This window comes from Meriones unguiculatus, chromosome 14 (genome assembly GCF_030254825.1).
Source record: "Meriones unguiculatus strain TT.TT164.6M chromosome 14, Bangor_MerUng_6.1, whole genome shotgun sequence".
Classification (NCBI taxonomy): domain Eukaryota; kingdom Metazoa; phylum Chordata; class Mammalia; order Rodentia; family Muridae; genus Meriones; species Meriones unguiculatus.
The window spans coordinates 48,491,797-48,505,139 of NC_083361.1; the positions used below are offsets into that span (position 1 = coordinate 48,491,797).

A 13,343-nucleotide genomic window follows, 5' to 3' on the forward strand; every position below is an offset into this window, starting at 1 on the left:
TCTCCCTATCACTTGGAATCATTTCTATCTCTTTGAAAATAGAAAGCAATGAAGGTTGTATCAAACCAAGTATGGGTACTGTTATGAGGCCTTTTTCGAAAAATCTCAGAATCTGATGCCATACTGCACAGTTCTCATCCTCTCTGAAGAGGGAAGAGTGCAAGGCAGGCTCTGAAATCCTCATGGTTCTCACGAGGACCTCATATCTGGACCTCAGATCGCATCTGTTCAAGTCAGTCAACGTCCTCAGAGACCTGTTGTCATCATAGATCCAGAAAGGCCTTCGCTCAACACATGAGTTTTCACCTACCAAGTGAAACCCAGAGAGCTAGACTCCTGGGCCTTGACAAGGAAGTTCAAAACTGTGCAGGAGGCATGTAGCTCATTCTGTCAAAGGTTCTGGGGAAACACAGAGGACAGGATTAAAGAGCCTTTCCCCTTTGACACCATAGGAGAAAAATAGAGGTCAACACATTGCCTTTGGTGGGTGTCACTGGCCCCAAATTGGGTACCTGTGAATGTTCCCTGAACTTATGTATTTAATCTTTACAACAAAGATTTGGTAAGAATAGAGAAAACATTCAAGAAAGCAAAATGACTTTTTTTCCTATCTAGATAAGATTTTTTCAACATCCTAATTTGCGGTTTCGATTCTATGCTCCTCATGTTAACCCGCCTTTACACTTCCTCCTCCTGTTCCCTGTCTTCCATGTATGTTCCTCTCCATCTTTCAGTGCCCAGTATTGAGCCTTCCAGTTGCCCTGCAATTGTCAATGCTCTGGAGGATTTTGTGATGTATGTCGCATGACCACCAGCTCCTTCCATATTTCCTTGGACAACAAAAAGCAACACACAGGCCAAGCTACATTTTGGTCCATAAACATCACCAGGTATCCCACAGGACATTGATAGGGACAGGAGTTGGGTTCTGTGTGCCTGATTCCTGAACCTTCTCTTCGTATCACCTCTCATGTCATGTTTCTTCAAATGAACTCAACACCACCCAGTTTCCAAGATGAAGGAAGGCATTGCATTTAATACCAAAAATATTCTTAGTTTTGTTTTGTTTTGTTCTGACAATGGACAACAAGATTTCTGGCTCAACATAATCCATAATCATTTATAAAAAGAATAAATATGGTTCATTGTCAGCTCTGTTTGAGTTTTTGAAAACTTTATGGCAATTCACCTGAATTTTAGAGGGCAAGATTGCATGTTTCCATGCTACTTACAAGGAAGTGAAAATGCATGGGTGGCTCTCTTAGTATCCACGCCAGAGGATCAAGGATAGATGAAATTTGTGAGGGTTATTGTTCTGTGCTCTAGGGGTCTAGACTCCTAACACCTTATCATCTTCCTTTGGGTTCCACACCTGTCAGGGCAGAAATAAGAGTTTAATTCTTTGAGCTTGAATGTCGATAAGGGAAGGAGCTGGGAGAAGGCTTTTCTTAGTACTTCTGGATATATTATTTAGAATTGGAAGCTTCAATGGTAGCTTCAAAAGAAAGTCAAATATGCCAATAACTTCACCCAACTGTTGGTTTTCCAAATGCACCTCAAAATACTAATGGTATTAGGTAGTATCCTTGTCACTTGCTTGGGTTGGGACTACCTAGCTAAGTCCCCTACAATGCCAGGGCCATAGCAAGTGTTCCACCATCAAGAGGCAAGACGAAGCCTAGGTTGTTTAGCCATGAGAGGTACGTTAAATAATTCTCATCTCTTGCGGTACACAATAGGTAAATATTTAGACAGGCGAGAATGCAGCCTGCCTACAAACAAAAGACACAATGGGAAGCAGCGTCACTTACCTGTCCTGCCAGAAGGGAAGCACCTCTCCAAGATTTAGCCTGCAACATAATAAGTATGAAGGTTATCAGAAAAGGAAATGCGTCTAGGCAACCTTGACTTTCTAAAGTGTCCCGACCTTCAAGTCTGCCAGCAGTTCAGTCTTTCCCAGAACCAACTATTGAATTCATTTCCTCCCTTCCAATCCCCTCAGATGTTAGCCACTGTGGCAAGGATTTCTCTTCTTCTGATGACTTCCTCAGAAGCTGTCTGTGAGAGCATCTTTGCCAGTGCCAACAGGCACATTGTGTACACTTCTCAGTGGGCAGAGAGGATGTTGGACAAAGCAAAGAAGAAGCAGTGAGTATAGCATTGCAGTATGGTAATTCTTAACTCCTCCTTTCTCAAAGTCAAAACGACCAAGTTGCACAGAGGTGAAAGTCAGTAAGCCCAATGGTATCTTTGAGATTTCAGGGTGTCATTGAAATTTGTCCTCTGTGCATGGAATTCTCTCCTTGTTTATCCAACAGAGTGTTCCATAATTGACTTTAGATTTCTTCCCTGCCATGCTACCTCATCTTGGAAGAGAGAGGAATCCAAAGGTACCTTTTTGTCTACATGTATGTTACTATGTCTCGATTCATGGAACTCAAGTCTTCCACTTGGAAGAGCGTTGGAATCATCTACCATGCTTCAGGTTAAATCTGATGAAAAGAAGATGTTTTCTACGCACTAACTGACTAGCCCGTGGTCAAATACACTGGGTTGCTTTTTATCGAGTATGTTGTACTACACATCTGAGATTACATGATGTCCTTGATTGGATATTCAAGCTTCAACCATGGCTTTAGAAATTGTGTATCCAGCAAGTGTTACCAAGAGTCCTATGCTACAGCTTCGTAAAAGTCTGTTAGTAGTAAGATATATATATATACATATATGTGTGTGTCATTTCTGAATTAATTGTGTTCATCATGAGGATGTTAAGAAGATTCAGTGTGTGGTTCTTTCTTGTTTCTTTGAAGAGTTAGCGCATCTGATCCATTATCAGGACTGTGGGTCTACCAGCTAGCAACATGTTCTTTAGAAATATCTTTCCTTGTTTCATAAAGGAATGGTTGTTTTCATAGATCTTGGGTAACACGCAAATTTTGTTAGAATAGATGATTTGCATCTGTGTGAGAGCGGCAATCAGAGGATGAATGTACCCAGGAGGAAAACAGAAACAACAACAACAAATAACAGAAAGCAAAGCCCAATTGTCATTTCTCATGATGGATCAACTGAGATGGTTTCCATGCGAGAGAGAGATAGGTAAACACAACATGCTCTGGAAGATTTTGGCAGCTAAGACATAAATGATGAACACCAATAAAACTAGGGAATGTCTCCAACAGGTGCCCTGGCTTCTCACCTAGCCATTATTATCTAGAATTTACCCAGCCTCCAGCAGGAAAGACCATTTCAATTTTCCCTCTATATAAATTTAATGATCCTTTAATTATTAGTTATACGTCAGCCTTTACACAACTTTGGGTAAAGTGCGAGGGCAGTCATTGTCCTCCAATATTCTTGGGACTACTGGCATGAGCCCTAACCTCCCCTCCTGACACTTTACCACATATGTGCAAGGGTACATCGCCGGAGACTAGGAATGAGCAGCACGTTCGAATTCATCAGTTCTTACATATTTTTTGAGTACGTCATTTGCACCTACAGTCATCTCTACATGATATATGTGCCTACTCCTATAGTAAAGGTTGTCTCCCTATCACTTGGAATCATTTCTATCTCTTTGAAAATAGAAAGCAATGAAGGTTGTATCAAACCAAGTATGGGTACTGTTATGAGGCCTTTTTCGAAAAATCTCAGAATCTGATGCCATACTGCACAGTTCTCATCCTCTCTGAAGAGGGAAGAGTGCAAGGCAGGCTCTGAAATCCTCATGGTTCTCACGAGGACCTCATATCTGGACCTCAGATCGCATCTGTTCAAGTCAGTCAACGTCCTCAGAGACCTGTTGTCATCATAGATCCAGAAAGGCCTTCGCTCAACACATGAGTTTTCACCTACCAAGTGAAACCCAGAGAGCTAGACTCCTGGGCCTTGACAAGGAAGTTCAAAACTGTGCAGGAGGCATGTAGCTCATTCTGTCAAAGGTTCTGGGGAAACACAGAGGACAGGATTAAAGAGCCTTTCCCCTTTGACACCATAGGAGAAAAATAGAGGTCAACACATTGCCTTTGGTGGGTGTCACTGGCCCCAAATTGGGTACCTGTGAATGTTCCCTGAACTTATGTATTTAATCTTTACAACAAAGATTTGGTAAGAATAGAGAAAACATTCAAGAAAGCAAAATGACTTTTTTTCCTATCTAGATAAGATTTTTTCAACATCCTAATTTGCGGTTTCGATTCTATGCTCCTCATGTTAACCCGCCTTTACACTTCCTCCTCCTGTTCCCTGTCTTCCATGTATGTTCCTCTCCATCTTTCAGTGCCCAGTATTGAGCCTTCCAGTTGCCCTGCAATTGTCAATGCTCTGGAGGATTTTGTGATGTATGTCGCATGACCACCAGCTCCTTCCATATTTCCTTGGACAACAAAAAGCAACACACAGGCCAAGCTACATTTTGGTCCATAAACATCACCAGGTATCCCACAGGACATTGATAGGGACAGGAGTTGGGTTCTGTGTGCCTGATTCCTGAACCTTCTCTTCGTATCACCTCTCATGTCATGTTTCTTCAAATGAACTCAACACCACCCAGTTTCCAAGATGAAGGAAGGCATTGCATTTAATACCAAAAATATTCTTAGTTTTGTTTTGTTTTGTTCTGACAATGGACAACAAGATTTCTGGCTCAACATAATCCATAATCATTTATAAAAAGAATAAATATGGTTCATTGTCAGCTCTGTTTGAGTTTTTGAAAACTTTATGGCAATTCACCTGAATTTTAGAGGGCAAGATTGCATGTTTCCATGCTACTTACAAGGAAGTGAAAATGCATGGGTGGCTCTCTTAGTATCCACGCCAGAGGATCAAGGATAGATGAAATTTGTGAGGGTTATTGTTCTGTGCTCTAGGGGTCTAGACTCCTAACACCTTATCATCTTCCTTTGGGTTCCACACCTGTCAGGGCAGAAATAAGAGTTTAATTCTTTGAGCTTGAATGTCGATAAGGGAAGGAGCTGGGAGAAGGCTTTTCTTAGTACTTCTGGATATATTATTTAGAATTGGAAGCTTCAATGGTAGCTTCAAAAGAAAGTCAAATATGCCAATAACTTCACCCAACTGTTGGTTTTCCAAATGCACCTCAAAATACTAATGGTATTAGGTAGTATCCTTGTCACTTGCTTGGGTTGGGACTACCTAGCTAAGTCCCCTACAATGCCAGGGCCATAGCAAGTGTTCCACCATCAAGAGGCAAGACGAAGCCTAGGTTGTTTAGCCATGAGAGGTACGTTAAATAATTCTCATCTCTTGCGGTACACAATAGGTAAATATTTAGACAGGCGAGAATGCAGCCTGCCTACAAACAAAAGACACAATGGGAAGCAGCGTCACTTACCTGTCCTGCCAGAAGGGAAGCACCTCTCCAAGATTTAGCCTGCAACATAATAAGTATGAAGGTTATCAGAAAAGGAAATGCGTCTAGGCAACCTTGACTTTCTAAAGTGTCCCGACCTTCAAGTCTGCCAGCAGTTCAGTCTTTCCCAGAACCAACTATTGAATTCATTTCCTCCCTTCCAATCCCCTCAGATGTTAGCCACTGTGGCAAGGATTTCTCTTCTTCTGATGACTTCCTCAGAAGCTGTCTGTGAGAGCATCTTTGCCAGTGCCAACAGGCACATTGTGTACACTTCTCAGTGGGCAGAGAGGATGTTGGACAAAGCAAAGAAGAAGCAGTGAGTATAGCATTGCAGTATGGTAATTCTTAACTCCTCCTTTCTCAAAGTCAAAACGACCAAGTTGCACAGAGGTGAAAGTCAGTAAGCCCAATGGTATCTTTGAGATTTCAGGGTGTCATTGAAATTTGTCCTCTGTGCATGGAATTCTCTCCTTGTTTATCCAACAGAGTGTTCCATAATTGACTTTAGATTTCTTCCCTGCCATGCTACCTCATCTTGGAAGAGAGAGGAATCCAAAGGTACCTTTTTGTCTACATGTATGTTACTATGTCTCGATTCATGGAACTCAAGTCTTCCACTTGGAAGAGCGTTGGAATCATCTACCATGCTTCAGGTTAAATCTGATGAAAAGAAGATGTTTTCTACGCACTAACTGACTAGCCCGTGGTCAAATACACTGGGTTGCTTTTTATCGAGTATGTTGTACTACACATCTGAGATTACATGATGTCCTTGATTGGATATTCAAGCTTCAACCATGGCTTTAGAAATTGTGTATCCAGCAAGTGTTACCAAGAGTCCTATGCTACAGCTTCGTAAAAGTCTGTTAGTAGTAAGATATATATATATACATATATGTGTGTGTCATTTCTGAATTAATTGTGTTCATCATGAGGATGTTAAGAAGATTCAGTGTGTGGTTCTTTCTTGTTTCTTTGAAGAGTTAGCGCATCTGATCCATTATCAGGACTGTGGGTCTACCAGCTAGCAACATGTTCTTTAGAAATATCTTTCCTTGTTTCATAAAGGAATGGTTGTTTTCATAGATCTTGGGTAACACGCAAATTTTGTTAGAATAGATGATTTGCATCTGTGTGAGAGCGGCAATCAGAGGATGAATGTACCCAGGAGGAAAACAGAAACAACAACAACAAATAACAGAAAGCAAAGCCCAATTGTCATTTCTCATGATGGATCAACTGAGATGGTTTCCATGCGAGAGAGAGATAGGTAAACACAACATGCTCTGGAAGATTTTGGCAGCTAAGACATAAATGATGAACACCAATAAAACTAGGGAATGTCTCCAACAGGTGCCCTGGCTTCTCACCTAGCCATTATTATCTAGAATTTACCCAGCCTCCAGCAGGAAAGACCATTTCAATTTTCCCTCTATATAAATTTAATGATCCTTTAATTATTAGTTATACGTCAGCCTTTACACAACTTTGGGTAAAGTGCGAGGGCAGTCATTGTCCTCCAATATTCTTGGGACTACTGGCATGAGCCCTAACCTCCCCTCCTGACACTTTACCACATATGTGCAAGGGTACATCGCCGGAGACTAGGAATGAGCAGCACGTTCGAATTCATCAGTTCTTACATATTTTTTGAGTACGTCATTTGCACCTACAGTCATCTCTACATGATATATGTGCCTACTCCTATAGTAAAGGTTGTCTCCCTATCACTTGGAATCATTTCTATCTCTTTGAAAATAGAAAGCAATGAAGGTTGTATCAAACCAAGTATGGGTACTGTTATGAGGCCTTTTTCGAAAAATCTCAGAATCTGATGCCATACTGCACAGTTCTCATCCTCTCTGAAGAGGGAAGAGTGCAAGGCAGGCTCTGAAATCCTCATGGTTCTCACGAGGACCTCATATCTGGACCTCAGATCGCATCTGTTCAAGTCAGTCAACGTCCTCAGAGACCTGTTGTCATCATAGATCCAGAAAGGCCTTCGCTCAACACATGAGTTTTCACCTACCAAGTGAAACCCAGAGAGCTAGACTCCTGGGCCTTGACAAGGAAGTTCAAAACTGTGCAGGAGGCATGTAGCTCATTCTGTCAAAGGTTCTGGGGAAACACAGAGGACAGGATTAAAGAGCCTTTCCCCTTTGACACCATAGGAGAAAAATAGAGGTCAACACATTGCCTTTGGTGGGTGTCACTGGCCCCAAATCGGGTACCTGTGAATGTTCCCTGAACTTATGTATTTAATCTTTACAACAAAGATTTGGTAAGAATAGAGAAAACATTCAAGAAAGCAAAATGACTTTTTTTCCTATCTAGATAAGATTTTTTCAACATCCTAATTTGCGGTTTCGATTCTATGCTCCTCATGTTAACCCGCCTTTACACTTCCTCCTCCTGTTCCCTGTCTTCCATGTATGTTCCTCTCCATCTTTCAGTGCCCAGTATTGAGCCTTCCAGTTGCCCTGCAATTGTCAATGCTCTGGAGGATTTTGTGATGTATGTCGCATGACCACCAGCTCCTTCCATATTTCCTTGGACAACAAAAAGCAACACACAGGCCAAGCTACATTTTGGTCCATAAACATCACCAGGTATTCCACAGGACATTGATAGGGACAGGAGTTGGGTTCTGTGTGCCTGATTCCTGAACCTTCTCTTCGTATCACCTCTCATGTCATGTTTCTTCAAATGAACTCAACACCACCCAGTTTCCAAGATGAAGGAAGGCATTGCATTTAATACCAAAAATATTCTTAGTTTTGTTTTGTTTTGTTCTGACAATGGACAACTAGATTTCTGGCTCAACATAATCCATAATCATTTATAAAAAGAATAAATATGGTTCATTGTCAGCTCTGTTTGAGTTTTTGAAAACTTTATGGCAATTCACCTGAATTTTAGAGGGCAAGATTGCATGTTTCCATGCTACTTACAAGGAAGTGAAAACGCATGGGTGGCTCTCTTAGTATCCACGCCAGAGGATCAAGGATAGATGAAATTTCTGAGGGTTATTGTTCTGTGCTCTAGGGGTCTAGACTCCTAACACCTTATTATCTTCCTTTGGGTTCCACACCTGTCAGGGCAGAAATAAGAGTTTAATTCTTTGAGCTTGAATGTCGATAAGGGAAGGAGCTGGGAGAAGGCTTTTCTTAGTACTTCTGGATATATTATTTAGAATTGGAAGCTTCAATGGTAGCTTCAAAAGAAAGTCAAATATGCCAATAACTTCACCCAACTGTTGGTTTTCCAAATGCACCTCAAAATACTAATGGTATTAGGTAGTATCCTTGTCACTTGCTTGGGTTGGGACTACCTAGCTAAGTCCCCTACAATGCCAGGGCCATAGCAAGTGTTCCACCATCAAGAGGCAAGACGAAGCCTAGGTTGTTTAGCCATGAGAGGTACGTTAAATAATTCTCATCTCTTGCGGTACACAATAGGTAAATATTTAGACAGGCGAGAATGCAGCCTGCCTACAAACAAAAGACACAATGGGAAGCAGCGTCACTTACCTGTCCTGCCAGAAGGGAAGCACCTCTCCAAGATTTAGCCTGCAACATAATAAGTATGAAGGTTATCAGAAAAGGAAATGCGTCTAGGCAACCTTGACTTTCTAAAGTGTCCCGACCTTCAAGTCTGCCAGCAGTTCAGTCTTTCCCAGAACCAACTATTGAATTCATTTCCTCCCTTCCAATCCCCTCAGATGTTAGCCACTGTGGCAAGGATTTCTCTTCTTCTGATGACTTCCTCAGAAGCTGTCTGTGAGAGCATCTTTGCCAGTGCCAACAGGCACATTGTGTACACTTCTCAGTGGGCAGAGAGGATGTTGGACAAAGCAAAGAAGAAGCAGTGAGTATAGCATTGCAGTATGGTCATTCTTAACTCCTCCTTTCTCAAAGTCAAAACGACCAAGTTGCACAGAGGTGAAAGTCAGTAAGCCCAATGGTATCTTTGAGATTTCAGGGTGTCATTGAAATTTGTCCTCTGTGCATGGAATTCTCTCCTTGTTTATCCAACAGAGTGTTCCATAATTGACTTTAGATTTCTTCCCTGCCATGCTACCTCATCTTGGAAGAGAGAGGAATCCAAAGGTACCTTTTTGTCTACATGTATGTTACTATGTCTCGATTCATGGAACTCAAGTCTTCCACTTGGAAGAGCGTTGGAATCATCTACCATGCTTCAGGTTAAATCTGATGAAAAGAAGATGTTTTCTACGCACTAACTGACTAGCCCGTGGTCAAATACACTGGGTTGCTTTTTATCGAGTATGTTGTACTACACATCTGAGATTACATGATGTCCTTGATTGGATATTCAAGCTTCAACCATGGCTTTAGAAATTGTGTATCCAGCAAGTGTTACCAAGAGTCCTATGCTACAGCTTCGTAAAAGTCTGTTAGTAGTAAGATATATATATATACATATATGTGTGTGTCATTTCTGAATTATTTGTGTTCATCATGAGGATGTTAAGAAGATTCAGTGTGTGGTTCTTTCTTGTTTCTTTGAAGAGTTAGCGCATCTGATCCATTATCAGGACTGTGGGTCTACCAGCTAGCAACATGTTCTTTAGAAATATCTTTCCTTGTTTCATAAAGGAATGGTTGTTTTCATAGATCTTGGGTAACACGCAAATTTTGTTAGAATAGATGATTTGCATCTGTGTGAGAGCGGCAATCAGAGGATGAATGTACCCAGGAGGAAAACAGAAACAACAACAACAAATAACAGAAAGCAAAGCCCAATTGTCATTTCTCATGATGAATCAACTGAGATGGTTTCCATGCGAGAGAGAGATAGGTAAACACAACATGCTCTGGAAGATTTTGGCAGCTAAGACATAAATGATGAACACCAATAAAACTAGGGAATGTCTCCAACAGGTGCCCTGGCTTCTCACCTAGCCATTATTATCTAGAATTTACCCAGCCTACAGCAGGAAAGACCATTTCAATTTTCCCTCTATATAAATTGAATGATCCTTTAATTATTAGTTATACGTCAGCCTTTACACAACTTTGGGTAAAGTGCGAGGGCAGTCCTTGTCCTCCAATATTCTTGGGACTACTGGCATGAGCCCTAACCTCCCCTCCTGACACTTTACCACATATGTGCAAGGGTACATCGCCGGAGACTAGGAATGAGCAGCACGTTCGAATTCATCAGTTCTTACATATTTTTTGAGTACGTCATTTGCACCTACAGTCATCTCTACCTGATATATGTGCCTACTCCTATAGTAAAGGTTGTCTCCCTATCACTTGGAATCATTTCTATCTCTTTGAAAATAGAAAGCAATGAAGATTGTATCAAACCAAGTATGGGTACTGTTATGAGGCCTTTTTCGAAAAATCTCAGAATCTGATGCCATACTGCACAGTTCTCATCCTCTCTGAAGAGGGAAGAGTGCAAGGCAGGCTCTGAAATCCTCATGGTTCTCACGAGGACCTCATATCTGGACCTCAGATCGCATCTGTTCAAGTCAGTCAACGTCCTCAGAGACCTGTTGTCATCATAGATCCAGAAAGGCCTTCGCTCAACACATGAGTTTTCACCTACCAAGTGAAACCCAGAGAGCTAGACTCCTGGGCCTTGACAAGGAAGTTCAAAACTGTGCAGGAGGCATGTAGCTCATTCTGTCAAAGGTTCTGGGGAAACACAGAGGACAGGATTAAAGAGCCTTTCCCCTTTGACACCATAGGAGAAAAATAGAGGTCAACACATTGCCTTTGGTGGGTGTCACTGGCCCCAAATCGGGTACCTGTGAATGTTCCCTGAACTTATGTATTTAATCTTTACAACAAAGATTTGGTAAGAATAGAGAAAACATTCAAGAAAGCAAAATGACTTTTTTTCCTATCTAGATAAGATTTTTTCAACATCCTAATTTGCGGTTTCGATTCTATGCTCCTCATGTTAACCCGCCTTTACACTTCCTCCTCCTGTTCCCTGTCTTCCATGTATGTTCCTCTCCATCTTTCAGTGCCCAGTATTGAGCCTTCCAGTTGTCCTGCAATTGTCAATGCTCTGGAGGATTTTGTGATGTATGTCGCATGACCACCAGCTCCTTCCATATTTCCTTGGACAACAAAAAGCAACACACAGGCCAAGCTACATTTTGGTCCATAAACATCACCAGGTATCCCACAGGACATTGATAGGGACAGGAGTTGGGTTCTGTGTGCCTGATTCCTGAACCTTCTCTTCGTATCACCTCTCATGTCATGTTTCTTCAAATGAACGCAACACCACCCAGTTTCCAAGATGAAGGAAGGCATTGCATTTAATACCAAAAATATTCTTAGTTTTGTTTTGTTTTGTTCTGACAATGGACAACAAGATTTCTGGCTCAACATAATCCATAATCATTTATAAAAAGAATAAATATGGTTCACTGTCAGCTCTGTTTGAGTTTTCGAAAACTTTATGGCAATTCACCTGAATTTTAGAGGGCAAGATTGCATGTTTCCATGCTACTTACAAGGAAGTGAAAACGCATGGGTGGCTCTCTTAGTATCCACGCCAGAGGATCAAGGATAGATGAAATTTGTGAGGGTTATTGTTCTGTGCTCTAGGGGTCTAGACTCCTAACACCTTATCATCTTCCTTTGGGTTCCACACCTGTCAGGGCAGAAATAAGAGTTTAATTCTTTGAGCTTGAATGTTGATAAGGGAAGGAGCTGGGAGAAGGCTTTTCTTAGTACTTCTGGATATATTATTTAGAATTGGAAGCTTCAATGGTAGCTTCAAAAGAAAGTCAAATATGCCAATAACTTCACCCAACTGTTGGTTTTCCAAATGCACCTCAAAATACTAATGGTATTAGGTAGTATCCTTGTCACTTGCTTGGGTTGGGACTACCTAGCTAAGTCCCCTACAATGCCAGGGCCATAGCAAGTGTTCCACCATCAAGAGGCAAGACGAAGCCTAGGTTGTTTAGCCATGAGAGGGACGTTAAATAATTCTCATCTCTTGCGGTACACAATAGGTAAATATTTAGACAGGCGAGAATGCAGCCTGCCTACAAACAAAAGACACAATGGGAAGCAGCGTCACTTACCTGTCCTGCCAGAAGGGAAGCACCTCTCCAAGTTTTAGCCTGCAACATAATAAGTATGAAGGTTATCAGAAATGGAAATGCGTCTAGGCAACCTTGACTTTCTAAAGTGTCCCGACCTTCAAGTCTGCCAGCAGTTCAGTCTTTCCCAGAACCAACTATTGAATTCATTTCCTCCCTTCCAATCCCCTCAGATGTTAGCCACTGTGGCAAGGATTTCTCTTCTTCTGATGACTTCCTCAGAAGCTGTCTGTGAGAGCATCTTTGACAGTGCCAACAGGCACATTGTGTACACTTCTCAGTGGGCAGAGAGGAAGTTGGACAAAGCAAAGAAGAAGCAGTGAGTATAGCATTGCAGTATGGTCATTCTTAAGTCCTCCTTTCTCAAAGTCAAAACGACCAAGTTGCACAGAGGTGAAAGTCAGTAAGCCCAATGGTATCTTTGAGATTTCAGGGTGTCATTGAAATTTGTCCTCTGTGCATGGAATTCTCTCGTTGTTTATCCAACAGAGTGTTCCATAATTGACTTTAGATTTCTTCCCTGCCATGCTACCTCATCTTGGAAGAGAGAGGAATCCAAAGGTACCTTTTTGTCTACATGTATGTTACTATGTCTCGATTCATGGAACTCAAGTCTTCCACTTGGAAGAGCGTTGGAATCATCTACCATGCTTCAGGTTAAATCTGATGAAAAGAAGATGTTTTCTACGCACTAACTGACTAGCCCGTGGTCAAATACACTGGGTTGCTTTTTATCGAGTATGTTGTACTACACATCTGAGATTACATGATGTCCTTGATTGGATATTCAAGCTTCAACCATGGCTTTAGAAATTGTGTATCCAGCAAGTGTTACCAAGAGTCCTATGCTACAGCTTCGTA

The 13,343-nt window shown here is 41.5% G+C and overlaps 4 non-coding genes across 4 annotated transcripts; all 4 read right to left on the reverse strand.

Annotated features, from left to right (window-relative positions):
• Positions 1-208: 208 nt before the first annotated feature.
• Positions 209-273, reverse strand: LOC132647832 (small nucleolar RNA SNORD109A). The gene has a single exon (XR_009586172.1). It is a non-coding gene; the product is annotated as a small nucleolar RNA SNORD109A (small nucleolar RNA).
• Positions 274-3,759: 3,486 nt separating this feature from the next.
• LOC132647833 (small nucleolar RNA SNORD109A) lies at positions 3,760-3,824 on the reverse strand. Its single transcript, XR_009586173.1, has one exon. It is a non-coding gene; the product is annotated as a small nucleolar RNA SNORD109A (small nucleolar RNA).
• A 3,486-nt stretch (positions 3,825-7,310) lies between these two features.
• On the reverse strand, positions 7,311-7,375 carry LOC132647835 (small nucleolar RNA SNORD109A). Its single transcript, XR_009586175.1, has one exon. It is a non-coding gene; the product is annotated as a small nucleolar RNA SNORD109A (small nucleolar RNA).
• Positions 7,376-10,861: 3,486 nt separating this feature from the next.
• Positions 10,862-10,926, reverse strand: LOC132647836 (small nucleolar RNA SNORD109A). The gene has a single exon (XR_009586176.1). It is a non-coding gene; the product is annotated as a small nucleolar RNA SNORD109A (small nucleolar RNA).
• Between the last annotated feature and the right edge of the window lie 2,417 nt (positions 10,927-13,343).